Source organism: Chenopodium album, chromosome 11 (genome assembly GCF_948465745.1).
Source record: "Chenopodium album chromosome 11, dcCheAlbu1.1, whole genome shotgun sequence".
NCBI classification, from domain to species: domain Eukaryota; kingdom Viridiplantae; phylum Streptophyta; class Magnoliopsida; order Caryophyllales; family Amaranthaceae; genus Chenopodium; species Chenopodium album.
The window spans coordinates 30135075-30149854 of record NC_137844.1 but is presented as its reverse complement, the minus strand read 5'-3'; the positions used below and the strand labels follow the sequence as shown (position 1 = coordinate 30149854).

The window sequence follows — 14780 nt, the reverse complement described above, 5'->3', positions numbered from 1 at the left end:
TTTGAATAAAACGAAAATCAAAAGCATTCAATAAGCTAATTGAATCCAATGGAAGTCAAACACATTCAAACAATTCTTTTTGAATAAAATGAAAGTCAAATGCATTCAACGAATCTAATTGAATGAAATGAAAGTCGAACACATTCAAACAAAGCTTTTTGAATCAAATGAAAGTCAAACCCATTCAAACAAGCTTTTTGAATCAAATGAATGGCAATTGTATTCAACAAATGTTATTGAATCAAATAAAAGTTGAATACCTTTAAACAAAGCTTTATGAATCAAACGAAAGTCAAACCCATTCAATCAAAGCTTTTTCAATCAAATAAAAGTCAATTGCATTCAACAAAGCTAATTGAACCAAATGAAAGTAAAACACATTCAAAAAACTACATATAAATCAATTTAAAGTCAAACATATTAAATCTAAGCATTTGATTCAAATGAAAGTCGAACACTTTCAAACCACGCTTTTTGAATAATCAAAGTCAAAATGTATCTAACAATGCTAATTGAACCAAATGAAAGTCAAACACATTCAAACAAAGCTTTTTGAATCAAATGAAAGTCAAATGCATTCAACAAAGGTAATTGAATCAAATAAAAGTCAAACACATTCAAACAAAGGTTTTTGAATTAAAGGAAAGACAAAACACATTTAAACAAAGCTTTTTGAATCAATTTAAAGTCAAATGTAATCAACAAAGCTAATTGAATTAAATGAAAGTCAAACACATTCAAACAAGGACTTTTGAATAAAATGAATGTCAAATGCATTCAGAAAAGATTTTTTAATCAAAAAAAAGTCAAACACATTCAAACAAAGCTTTTTGAATCAAATGACAGTTAACTGCATTCAACAAAGCTTTGTTTATCAAATGAAAGTCAAACACATTCAAACAAAGCGTTTTGAATCAAATGAAAGTTAAATGCATTTAACAAAGCTAATTGAACCAAATGAAAGTCAAACACTTTCAAACAAAAAATTTTAAATCAAATGAAAGTCAAACACATTTAACAAAGCTAATTGTATAAATGAAAGTCCTACACATTCAAACAAAGAGTTTTGAATCAAATGAAAGTCAAACTCATTCAAAAAATGCTTTATGAATCAAATGAAAGTCAAATGCATTCATTAAAGCTAATTGAATCAAATGAAAGTCAAACACATTCAAACAAAGCATTTTGAATCAAATGAAAGTCAAATGCATTCAACAATGCTAATTGAATCAAATGGAAGTCAAAGACATTTAACAAAATCTTTTTAAACCACATTAAAGTCAAACACATTCAAACAATGATTTTCGAATCAAATGAAAGTCAAATGCATTCAACAAAGCAAATTGAATCAAATGAAAGTCATACACATTCAAACAAAGGTTTTTAAATCAAATGATAGTCAAATCCATTCAACGAAGCAAATTGAGTCAAATCAAAGTCAAACACATTCAAACCAAGCTTTTGGAATCAAATGAAAGTCAAACACATTTTAACAAAGTTTTTTGAATCAAATGAAAGACAAAATACATTAAAACAAAGCTTTTTGAATCAAATGAAAGTCAAATGCATTCAACAAAATAAAATTTAGTTATATGATAGTCAAACACATTCAAACGAAGCTTTCTGAATCAAATGACAGTCAAATGCATTCAAAAAAGAGCTTTTTGAATAAAACGAAAATCAAAAGCATTCAATAAGCTAATTGAATCCAATGGAAGTCAAACACATTCAAACAATTCTTTTTGAATAAAATGAAAGTCAAATGCATTCAACGAATCTAATTGAATGAAATGAAAGTCGAACACATTCAAACAAAGCTTTTTGAATCAAATGAAAGTCAAACCCATTCAAACAAGCTTTTTGAATCAAATGAATGGCAATTGTATTCAACAAATGTTATTGAATCAAATAAAAGTTGAATACCTTTAAACAAAGCTTTTTGAATCAAACGAAAGTCAAACCCATTCAATCAAAGCTTTTTCAATCAAATAAAAGTCAATTGCATTCAACAAAGCTAATTGAACCAAATGAAAGTAAAACACATTCAAATAACGACATATAAATCAATTTAAAGTCAAACATATTAAATCTAAGCATTTGATTCAAATGAAAGTCGAACACTTTCAAACCACGCTTTTTGAATAATCAAAGTCAAAATGTATCTAACAATGCTAATTGAACCAAATGAAAGTCAAACACATTCAAACAAAGCTTTTTGAATCAAATGAAAGTCAAATGCATTCAACAAAGGTAATTGAATCAAATAAAAGTCAAACACATTCAAACAAAGGTTTTTGAATTAAAGGAAAGACAAAACACATTTAAACAAAGCTTTTTGAATCAATTTAAAGTCAAATGTAATCAACAAAGCTAATTGAATTAAATGAAAGTCAAACACATTCAAACAAGGACTTTTGAATAAAATGAATGTCAAATGCATTCAGAAAAGATTTTTTAATCAAAAAAAAGTCAAACACATTCAAACAAAGCTTTTTGAATCAAATGACAGTTAACTGCATTCAACAAAGCTTTGTTTATCAAATGAAAGTCAAACACATTCAAACAAAGCGTTTTGAATCAAATGAAAGTTAAATGCATTTAACAAAGCTAATTGAACCAAATGAAAGTCAAACACTTTCAAACAAAAAGTTTTAAATCAAATGAAAGTCAAACACATTTAACAAAGCTAATTGTATAAATGAAAGTCCTACACATTCAAACAAAGAGTTTTGAATCAAATGAAAGTCAAACTCATTCAAAAAATGCTTTATGAATCAAATGAAAGTCAAATGCATTCATTAAAGCTAATTGAATCAAATGAAAGTCAAACACATTCAAACAAAGCATTTTGAATCAAATGAAAGTCAAATGCATTCAACAATGCTAATTGAATCAAATGGAAGTCAAAGACATTTAACAAAATCTTTTTAAACCACATTAAAGTCAAACACATTCAAACAATGATTTTCGAATCAAATGAAAGTCAAATGCATTCAACAAAGCAAATTGAATCAAATGAAAGTCATACACATTCAAACAAAGGTTTTTAAATCAAATGATAGTCAAATCCATTCAACGAAGCAAATTGAGTCAAATCAAAGTCAAACACATTCAAACCAAGCTTTTGGAATCAAATGAAAGTCAAACACATTTTAACAAAGTTTTTAGAATCAAATGAAAGACAAAATACATTAAAACAAAGCTTTTTGAATCAAATGAAAGTCAAATGCATTCAACAAAATAAAATTTAGTTATATGATAGTCAAACACATTCAAACGAAGCTTTCTGAATCAAATGACAGTCAAATGCATTCAAAAAAGAGCTTTTTGAATAAAACGAAAATCAAAAGCATTCAATAAGCTAATTGAATCCAATGGAAGTCAAACACATTCAAACAATTCTTTTTGAATAAAATGAAAGTCAAATGCATTCAACGAATCTAATTGAATGAAATGAAAGTCGAACACATTCAAACAAAGCTTTTTGAATCAAATGAAAGTCAAACCCATTCAAACAAGCTTTTTGAATCAAATGAATGGCAATTGTATTCAACAAATGTTATTGAATCAAATAAAAGTTGAATACCTTTAAACAAAGCTTTTTGAATCAAACGAAAGTCAAACCCATTCAATCAAAGCTTTTTCAATCAAATAAAAGTCAATTGCATTCAACAAAGCTAATTGAACCAAATGAAAGTAAAACACATTCAAATAACGACATATAAATCAATTTAAAGTCAAACATATTAAATCTAAGCATTTGATTCAAATGAAAGTCGAACACTTTCAAACCACGCTTTTTGAATAATCAAAGTCAAAATGTATCTAACAATGCTAATTGAACCAAATGAAAGTCAAACACATTCAAACAATGATTTTCGAATCAAATGAAAGTCAAATGCATTCAACAAAGCTAATTGAACCAAATGAAAGTAAAACACATTCAAATAACGACATATAAATCAATTTAAAGTCAAACATATTAAATCTAAGCATTTGATTCAAATGAAAGTCGAACACTTTCAAACCACGCTTTTTGAATAATCAAAGTCAAAATGTATCTAACAATGCTAATTGAACCAAATGAAAGTCAAACACATTCAAACAAAGCTTTTTGAATCAAATGAAAGTCAAATGCATTCAACAAAGGTAATTGAATCAAATAAAACTCAAACACATTCAAACAAAGGTTTTTGAATTAAAGGAAAGACAAAACACATTTAAACAAAGCTTTTTGAATCAATTTAAAGTCAAATGTAATCAACAAAGCTAATTGAATTAAATGAAAGTCAAACACATTCAAACAAGGACTTTTGAATAAAATGAATGTCAAATGCATTCAGAAAAGATTTTTTAATCAAAAAAAAGTCAAACACATTCAAACAAAGCTTTTTGAATCAAATGACAGTTAAATGCATTCAACAAAGCTTTGTTTATCAAATGAAAGTCAAACACATTCAAACAAAGCGTTTTGAATCAAATGAAAGTTAAATGCATTTAACAAAGCTAATTGAACCAAATGAAAGTCAAACACTTTCAAACAAAAAGTTTTAAATCAAATGAAAGTCAAACACATTTAACAAAGCTAATTGTATAAATGAAAGTCCTACACATTCAAACAAAGAGTTTTGAATCAAATGAAAGTCAAACTCATTCAAAAAATGCTTTATGAATCAAATGAAAGTCAAATGCATTCATTAAAGCTAATTGAATCAAATGAAAGTCAAACACATTCAAACAAAGCATTTTGAATCAAATGAAAGTCAAATGCATTCAACAATGCTAATTGAATCAAATGGAAGTCAAAGACATTTAACAAAATCTTTTTAAACCACATTAAAGTCAAACACATTCAAACAATGATTTTCGAATCAAATGAAAGTCAAATGCATTCAACAAAGCAAATTGAATCAAATGAAAGTCATACACATTCAAACAAAGGTTTTTAAATCAAATGATAGTCAAATCCATTCAACGAAGCAAATTGAGTCAAATCAAAGTCAAACACATTCAAACCAAGCTTTTGGAATCAAATGAAAGTCAAACACATTTAAACAAAGTTTTTAGAATCAAATGAAAGACAAAATACATTAAAACAAAGCTTTTTGAATCAAATGAAAGTCAAATGCATTCAACAAAATAAAATTTAGTTATATGATAGTCAAACACATTCAAACGAAGCTTTCTGAATCAAATGACAGTCAAATGCATTCAAAAAAGAGCTTTTTGAATAAAACGAAAATCAAAAGCATTCAATAAGCTAATTGAATCCAATGGAAGTCAAACACATTCAAACAATTCTTTTTGAATAAAATGAAAGTCAAATGCATTCAACGAATCTAATTGAATGAAATGAAAGTCGAACACATTCAAACAAAGCTTTTTGAATCAAATGAAAGTCAAACCCATTCAAACAAGCTTTTTGAATCAAATGAATGGCAATTGTATTCAACAAATGTTATTGAATCAAATAAAAGTTGAATACCTTTAAACAAAGCTTTTTGAATCAAACGAAAGTCAAACCCATTCAATCAAAGTTTTTTCAATCAAATAAAAGTCAATTGCATTCAACAAAGCTAATTGAACCAAATGAAAGTAAAACACATTCAAATAACGACATATAAATCAATTTAAAGTCAAACATATTAAATCTATGCATTTGATTCAAATGAAAGTCGAACACTTTCAAACCACGCTTTTTGAATAATCAAAGTCAAAATGTATCTAACAATGCTAATTGAACCAAATGAAAGTCAAACACATTCAAACAAAGCTTTTTGAATCAAATGAAAGTCAAATGCATTCAACAAAGGAGATTGAGTCAAATGAAAGTCAAACACATTCAAACGAAGCTTTATGAATCAAATGAAAGTCCAAAGTATTAAAAAAAAGCTTTTTAAATCAAACAAAAATCGAAAGCATTCATTAAGCTAATTTAATCGAATGGAAGTCAAACACATTCAAACAAATCTTTTTGAATCACATGAAAGTCAAATGTATTCAACGAATCTAATTGAATGAAATGATAGTCAAACACATTCAAACAAAGCTTTTTGAATCAAATAAAAGTCAAACCCATTCAAACAAGCTTTTTGAATCAAATGAAAGTCAATTGCATTCAACGAATGTTATTAAATCAAATAAAAGTTGAATATCTTTAAAAAAACCTTTTTAAATCAAACGAAAGTCAAACCCGTTCAAACAAAGGTTTTTTAATCAAATAAAAGTCAATTGCATTCAACAAAGCTAATTAAATCAAATAAAAGCAAAACACATTCAAACAACGCCATATAAATCAATTGAAAGTCAAACACATTAAATCTAAGCATTTGATTCAAATGAAAGTCAAACACTTTCAAACCAAGCTTTTTAAATCAAATGAAAAGTCAAAATGTATTTAACAATGCTAATTGAATCAAATGAAAGTCAAACACATTCAAACAAAGCTTTTTGAATCAAATGAAAGACAAAACACATTTAATAAAGCTTTTTGAATCAAATAAAAGTCCAATGCATTCAATAAAGAAAATTTAGTCAAATGAAAGTCAAACACATTCAAACAAAGCTTTATGAATCAAATGAAAGTCCAAAGCATTCAAAAAAAGCTTTTTGAATAAAACGAAAATCAAAAGCATTCATTAAGCAAATTGAATCGAATGCAAGTAAAACACATTCAAAAAAATCTTTTTGAATCAAATGAGACTTAAATGCATTCAACAAATCTAATTGAATGAAATGAAAGTCAAACACATTCAAACAAAGCTTTTTGAATCAAATGAAAGTCAAACCCATTCAAACAAGCTTTTTGAATCAAATGAAAGTCAATTGCATTCAACAAATGTTATTGAATCAAATAAAAGTTGTATACCTTTAAACAAAGCTTTTTGAATCAAACAAAAGTCAAACCCATTCAAACAAAGCTTTTTCAATCAAATAAAAGTCAATTGCATTCAACAAAGCTAATTATATCAAATAAAAGTAAAACACATTCAAATAACGACATGTAAATCATGTGAAAGTCAAACACATTAAATCTAAGCATTTGATTCAAATGAAATTCAAACACTTTTAAACCACGCTTTTTGAATCAAATGAAAGTCAAAATGTATCTAACAATGCTAATTGAACCAAATGAAAGTCAAACACATTCAAACAAAGCTTTTTAAATCAAATGAAAGTCAAATGCATTCAACAAAGCTAATTGAATCAAATAAAAGTCAAACACATTCAAACAAAGGTTTTTGAATTTAAGGAAAGACAAAACACATTTAAACAAAACTTTTTGAATAAAATGAATGTCAAATGCATTCAACAAGGAGATTGAGTCAAATGAAAGTCAAACACATTAAAACGAAGCTTTATGAATCAATTGAAAGTCCAAAGCATTCAAAAAAAGCTTTTTGAATCAAAAGAAAGTCGAAAGCATTCATTAAGCTATTTTAATCGAATGGAAGTCAAACACATTCAAACAAATCTTTTTGAATCACATGAAAGTCAAATGTATTCAACGAATCTAATTGAATGAAATGAAAGTCAATCACATTCAAATAAAGTTTTATGAATCAAATGAAAGTCAAACCCATTCAAACAAGTTTTTTGAATAAAATGAAAGTCAATTGCATTCAACGAATGTTATTAAATTAAATAAAAGTTGAATATCTTTAAACAAACCTTTTTGAATCAATCAAAAGTCAAACCCATTCAAACAAAGCTTTTTTAATCAAATATAAGTCAATTGCGTTCAACAAAGCTAATTAAATCAAATGAAAGTAAAACACATTCAAACAACGCCATATAAATCAACTGAAAGTCAAACACATTAAATCTGAGCATTTGGTTTAAATGAAAGTCAAACACTTTCAAACCAACTTTTTGAATCAAATGTAAAGTCAAAATGTATTTAACAATGCTAATTGAATCAAATGAAAGTCAAACACATTCAAACAAAGCTTTTTGAATCAAATAAAAGACAAAACACATTTAAACAAAGCTTTTTGAATCAAATAAAAGTCCAATGCATTCAAAAAGAAAATTTTGTCAAATGAAAGTCAAACACATTCAAACGAAGCTTTATGAATCAAATGAAAGTCCAAAGCATTCAAAAAAAGTTTTTGAATAAAACGAAAATCAAAAGCATTCATTAAGCTAATTAAATGGAATGGAAGTCAAACACATTCAAAAAAATCTTTTTGAATCAAATGAAACTCAAATGCATTCAACGAATCTAATTGAATGAAATGAAAGTCAAACACATTCAAACAAAGCCTTTTGAATTTAATAAAAGTCAAACCCATTTAAACAGGATTTTTGATTCAAATGAAAGTCAATTGCATTCAACAAATGTTATTGAATCAAATAAAAGTTTAATACCTTTAAACAAAGCTTTTTGAATCAAACGAAAGTTAAACCCATACAAAATCTTTGTAGAATGAATTTGACTTTAATTTGAATGTGTTTGTGTAGACACCCATTTGTGTCTCCCCAAAACCAAACCCAGTGATGAATACCTTTCGCGTCGAAACATAATCGAATGAGGTGAAAGTGTGAAAAGTCAAGTGTTGCGGTTAGTTTTTATTAAAATCCTTCTTTTTGTTTTCAAAAACCCACTCTATTTTATGAAAATGTCCAATCCAGTTTATTTTGGTCCATGATAAGGGTCCAATTATTGTGTATTTGGATGGGGCTTTAAAAGACCTTTCCAACGATATATTATAAGCCCAATTCCGATGAATATTGAGGAAGTTATGGCCAAAATACTAACTGGGCCCGGTTAATTATTTACATACGGCCCAATGATCTAGAGGAGGGCCCAATGTTAATTATTATTCCTAAAATTGTTAGGATTAATTATAATTTTCTAGAAGTTTCTAGAAGGTTCTTTTTAATTCTAATATTATTAGATTTAATAATTATTTATTTAAAAATAGACTTTTATTTGGAATAAAACATCATTATTTTATTATTATTATTATTATTATTATTATTATTATTATTATCTTTGAAAATACGTATTTTATCTTCTGTACGGATTCCGTAGATCAAGTTGATTAAAGATCGGATTCCGCGTGGAGAAAACGCGCTTAAACAGGTTGTCGCCAAACGACAAGGTTGTCGCCTCGCGACAGAGTCAATTCCTGGCGACAGAGTGGAGTTTTATTCCTTATCAAATTCTATGATTTTCCGGATTATTTTCTTATAAATAGGGTCCTCGACCTCTGTTTTTATTGATCAAGAATCAATTCTCAACAATCAATTCTCTCTATCAACTTTCATCAACTCTCATCAATTCTCTCTATTCTCTCTTAAGAATTACTTAATTCTTATTCTCTCTATCTTTCTAAACCAACCTTTTTTACAAACACAATTCCGCATTCACAAGATTTAGAATCACTTAGCCAAGTTCGAAGTTGCCTTCGCCCTAGACGTGCAAGGTTTGATATTTTCTGAGGGTTTGGTCCAAATCTAGTCAAAATCTTATTTAATTTGATTTCAATTTAATTCTTTAATTATTCTTTATTATTTTCATTGAAATTTACTAACTTGTGTATTTTGTTATTAGAAAGAGGTACGAGGCTTCAAAATAAGTAGATTAGCTTACTCCCTATTTTATTAACAATGTAGAAAGCATGCTTATTATTGTTTAATTCCTAGTATCATGTTAGGATGCTTTTAATACTTTCTAGTATCATGTTAGGATGTTATTTTATGCTTTCTAGTGTCATGTTTAGGGTGCCTTTACTCTTTTCTAATATTGTGATAGCATGTTAGAACCATGTTAGGTTTAAAGCTTTGATCTTTATTGCTTAGTAACATGCTAGGATTGGTTATTAATCTTATTAGTATCATGCCTAGGATCTTGCTATTATTATTAAGCTTTATTATGCCTTATCATGATGATTATGATTATTATTGTTTATGATTATGTTGCTTGATATTATATTTTATTTGTTATTGCTTGATCATACCTTTTATGCTTGTTAAAGGGAATTTGTACTTGAAATCACGCTTAATAAGATAATTATTAATTTGGTTTAGGCTAATGTGATTATAACTCAAGTGATCGCCAATAATAGATTATTTGTGCATTAATATTCAACCAACATAAATAAACAGGGTAGGTTTAATATAATGTTTGTATGTTATTCGAAAAGCGAACATGAATACGAGCAGAACAAAGTAGAGGCCTATTTTATAGGGCGGGTCCTTTCTTTTGTAGATTGGATTCGTACCCTCATCCCCGAACCCTGTTTGGTTCAAGACCTTATGGAGTTGATGGTCCTTTTGGATTGTCTTTTGGGTTTACAAGTTCCTAAAACTTGTTGGCGACTCTTTTGCTCTCTTTTCTTTCCCTTTGGAACGCCACCGTACTTTAGTGTATGATCATAGTGGAGTTCAAGTTTGGGGTCATAATGCTTGAAATATTCCCTACGGTTTTTTGGCGACTCCACTGGGGACGATTTCTATTTATATTCCTGAAATTTATTTTGGCAATTATTTAGAATGAGCGGATGAGACTCGAAAAATTCTAAGTATTTCATGTGCGTAATTTGATTAACATTATTGTCATATGCATAAAAAGGTTCTCATTGGATAGACCAATGAGTCATAAGAAAAGTGAAAAATAAAGCCTCAAAATCTCATCAAAAATAAAAAGAAAAATAAAAGAAAAGAAAGTAAAAGAGAAGGAAAGTAAAAGAAAATAAAAGAAAAGAAATGGAGACATAGAAAAGGAAAAGAAGGAGAAATAGTATGAAATGGTCTAGAAAGCAAGTTAAACACATAAGAATCCCAATCGACAAACAAGTGACCGATCGACATCATCGTCATCGATCCAAAACACATTACGTGTTAACAAGCATCCATCCTCGAACCATTCAACTTCCCTTAGACTAATCCTATTCTATGCAACCAAGAAAAAAAAAGAGAAAAATAAGAAAGATCTCACCGGGCTCCAAGCTTAGCAAAAATTAACGAAGTAAGTAGAAACCACCTCGTTGCATTCCATATCCAAAAGCTTCTTCAAGAAACCAAGTGAGATAAGGAATATAAAAGAAACTATAAACAAAGAAAATGGTTAGTAACTTCAAAACTAAGAAAAGAAAACAACAAATAAAAGGAAGCTAAACTAAGCAAAAAGTATATACAACTAAGGGAAATAAAAGCTAAACTAATCAAAGAATAAAAAGAATAAAAGAAAAGAAACTAAGAAAGCAAGAAAGTGACTAAACTAACTAAAGAACTAAACTAAAAATTGAAGGATTTTGATGGAGAATGAGGAGGGATTGAGATGTGCACGAGTGAGGAGGGTTTGAGAGGGAGTGCGTGAGGTAGGAGATGAGGAATGAGGGGAATGGAAGAAAGAAGAAGGAAGAGGAATTAAAAGGAACATGGAGCAGGGATGTGCGGCCGCACAAGGCTGGTGTGCGCCCGCTCTATGTGCGTGTGCGGCCGCACACTGCCTGGCTTCTCCCTTTCTTTTTTTTTCTTTTCTTTGATACTTACTGCCTATTTGGGTGCGCACATGAATCATGATGGTGATGAGGAACACCATAGGCAGTAGCTAAAAAAAAAACACTTTTAAATAGCTCAAAGTTAAAGATTCATGTGCTCACCACAAAAACTCAATAAGTATCAACTTCCTCCAACCTTTAAAACATGAAATTCCTATCTTACCTCTCTAAAATTCTTACCCCTTTTACCTCAAATTTCGATTGGAATCGAACAAAATATGATATGTGCCACGAACACCTTCCATTCACCATGCATTCTTGAAGAAATCCAATCCCGCAAAGTTCATCCTAAAAATTCAAACAAGTAGAAAAGTGAAAGAAAAGAAAAGGTAATAAAAGAAACAAAAACAAGAAAACTCAAAAATCAAAAAGAAATGTTAGAATCTCCGGGTTGCCTCCCGGGAAGCGCTTGCTTAAGGTCCTAAGCTCGACCCTTCCTCCAAATCATGGAGGGTCAAAGAACACCACCTTATTCAAGGTAGTAGAAAGAGCAAATTCCTCTTCAACTTCTAGCAACTTCTCGTTGTTGCTTGATGAGCTTTCATACAAAGACCTTTCAAATGCAAGCTTTTCTTTCCTCAACTTCTTCCTCTTTCTCTTTTTCTTAGAAGCTCGTGCTCTTTTCTTTGCCTTGTTTTTCTTTGTAAATGGTTCTCCACCATCTAAACTCATAGAAACATCACCTTCATCTTGAGGATGGATTTCAAACCAATGAGGAATATCAACTTCCTCCTCGTCCATAAGCTTGGGAATCATCACTTTATCTTCACTAACCTTCTTGCAATCGCAACTCAAAAGCACATCATCATAATTCTCAAGAAAATCGTTATGTGAAGAATCAATAATGCTTACATCATCAATAAGGCAAGGGGAATTAACACACATAATTCCTTTTACAAGAGACAAAGACTCATGTGTTAGTTTCAAATCAAAACTTTCTTCATTCTTACCAATTCTCAAGGTAATACGACCTCTCTTAACATCTATCAAGGCTCCCGAGGTGGCTAAGAAAGGTCTTCCTAAGATGATAGGAATATGGTCATCTTCTGCAATCTCAAGCACAATGAAATCAACGGGAATGGTGAACTCTCCTATCTTGAGAGGAACATCCTTAACTCTCCCCTTTGGAAACTTAATAGACCGATCGGCCAATTGAAGGGTCATGTTGGATGGAAGGAGTTCACCTAGCTTAAGTTTCTTAAAAACGGAATAAGGCATGATACTAACGCTAGCACCAAGATCACAAAGAGCATTTTGAAACAATTTTCCTTTGATTTTGCAAGGTATGGAGAAATTTCCGAGATCCTTCAACTTTTGGGGTAGATCATTTTGAATAAAGGCACTAAAGCACTCCCCTAGATTCATCGATTCCACCAAATTGCAATCTCTCTTACCGCTCAAAATTTCCTTAAGAAACTTAGCATAGTTTGGCATTTGTTCTACAACATCGGTAAAAGGAAGAGTAAGATGAAGTTGCTTAAGCATGTCGATGAATTTCCCAAATTGCTCATCCAATTTATGCCTATTGTGCTTTTGGGGGTAAGGAAGTCTAGGTTTGTAAACCTCATCTTGCTTCTGCTCTTTCTCCTTAGGCTTATCATTGGAATCCTCACTCATCTTGCTAGGCTCTTCATTTTTATTCTCTTCACTCGAATCATTCTCCTTTTCACTCTCCTTACTCTTCCTAGGAACACTCTCTTTAAGGACCTTGCCACTCCTAGTGGTCATAGCACACATCGGTTCCCTAGAATCAACTTCTTATGAAGGTAAAGAAGATGGACTAGCACAATCTTTCAAAGGGTTGGCTAGTTGAACAATTTGGTTCTCAAGGATCTTTCCATGAGTAAATAGGACCTCAAACATTTTATTACAAGACAATGTGAATTCATTCAACATCTTAGATTGATCCATCATGAAATTTTCTAGCCTATTTAATTGGGATTGTTGAGTAAAGAAATCATCACCTTGGCTTTGAGTCTTTGGAGTAATTTGGGGTGGGGTATCTCTTTGAACATCATTTTGAAAATTTCCCCTACCTTGATTACTCCAATTACCCTTACCATGATTTTGGCCGGAATTTTGATTACGGTTACCATAACTTTGGTTATGATCCCCATATTCTTGGCCATAGCTTTGATCATTACAACAAAAGTTATTATGGTTACCACAAAATTCTTGGGTCACACGGTTACCATAACCACTCTTTCGGTTGTAATCATCATAGCTCCCATTATTGTGATAATTCCTATTCCCAACAATATTTTGAGCATTAAATCTAGGTCCAAAATCATTATTATCATCACAATTCACATACACATTCTCATATCCATCATATCTATCACAAGGAACATTGGAGCAATTAGAAGCATCATGATCATTCTTTCCACACATATCACAAACCAAGCATTCTCTAATCATGCAACAAGAAGCAAAAAGAGGGTTAGAGTAGGAAGATGTACCTCTCCCCTTAAATTGGGAGGGAAGACTAGAAGCTTGTGAAGGACTCTCGAGCTTGTTCTAGAGAGAATTCACCTCCTTTCCTAACTTCGAGACCATTGTGGACAATTCGTTGATGACATAAGATTGATCGGTTGAGCAACTTGTGCTTGTCGATTCCCTCTCTACATCATGCCAATCCATGTAATTCCTTACCACATCATCTATTACATCCACAACCTCTTCTTCTGTCTTGTTCATGATTGGCCCTCCGGCTCCAGCATCTAGGCTCGATCTACCTTGAAAGCTCAAACCACTATAGAAGATTTGGATCACTTGATATGTTGGAATTCCGTGGTGAGGACATTCCCTTTGGTAGTCCTTGTACCTCTCCCATGCTTCATAGAGATTCTCTCTAGGCAATTGCTTGAAACTTTGGATTAAGGCTCTAGCCTCCGCCGTCTTCTTTGGTGGGTAGAAACGGGACAAGAAAGCTTTTGTGACATCATCCCATGTCTTCAAGGAATTGGGCTTCACTTCTTTGTCTAGCCATTCCAAAGATCTTCCTGTGAGAGAGAAAGGGAACAACTTAAGGCGGATAAACTCTTGAGAAACTCCATTGACATTGATAGTGTTGCAATATTTTTCAAACTCCTTAAGATGGTTCAATGGGCTCTCATTCTTAGCCCCACTATATTGTCTCCTCTCAATTAGGGTGATCATTGCCGGCCGAATTTCAAAGTCAATTTCCGGTGTTGTAGGTGGAGCTATGCCGCTCTCATACCTATATGCACCGGGCACTCCTAGTTCCTTCAAGGCAACTCTTGGATGTTC

General features: G+C 30.7%; 1 non-coding gene across 1 annotated transcript; it reads left to right on the top strand.

The window, feature by feature from the left end:
* The first annotated feature begins 14295 nt into the window (after positions 1-14295).
* Positions 14296-14401, top strand: LOC145569721 (small nucleolar RNA R71). Its single transcript, XR_014096264.1, has one exon. It is a non-coding gene; the product is annotated as a small nucleolar RNA R71 (small nucleolar RNA).
* The last annotated feature ends 379 nt before the right edge of the window (positions 14402-14780 follow it).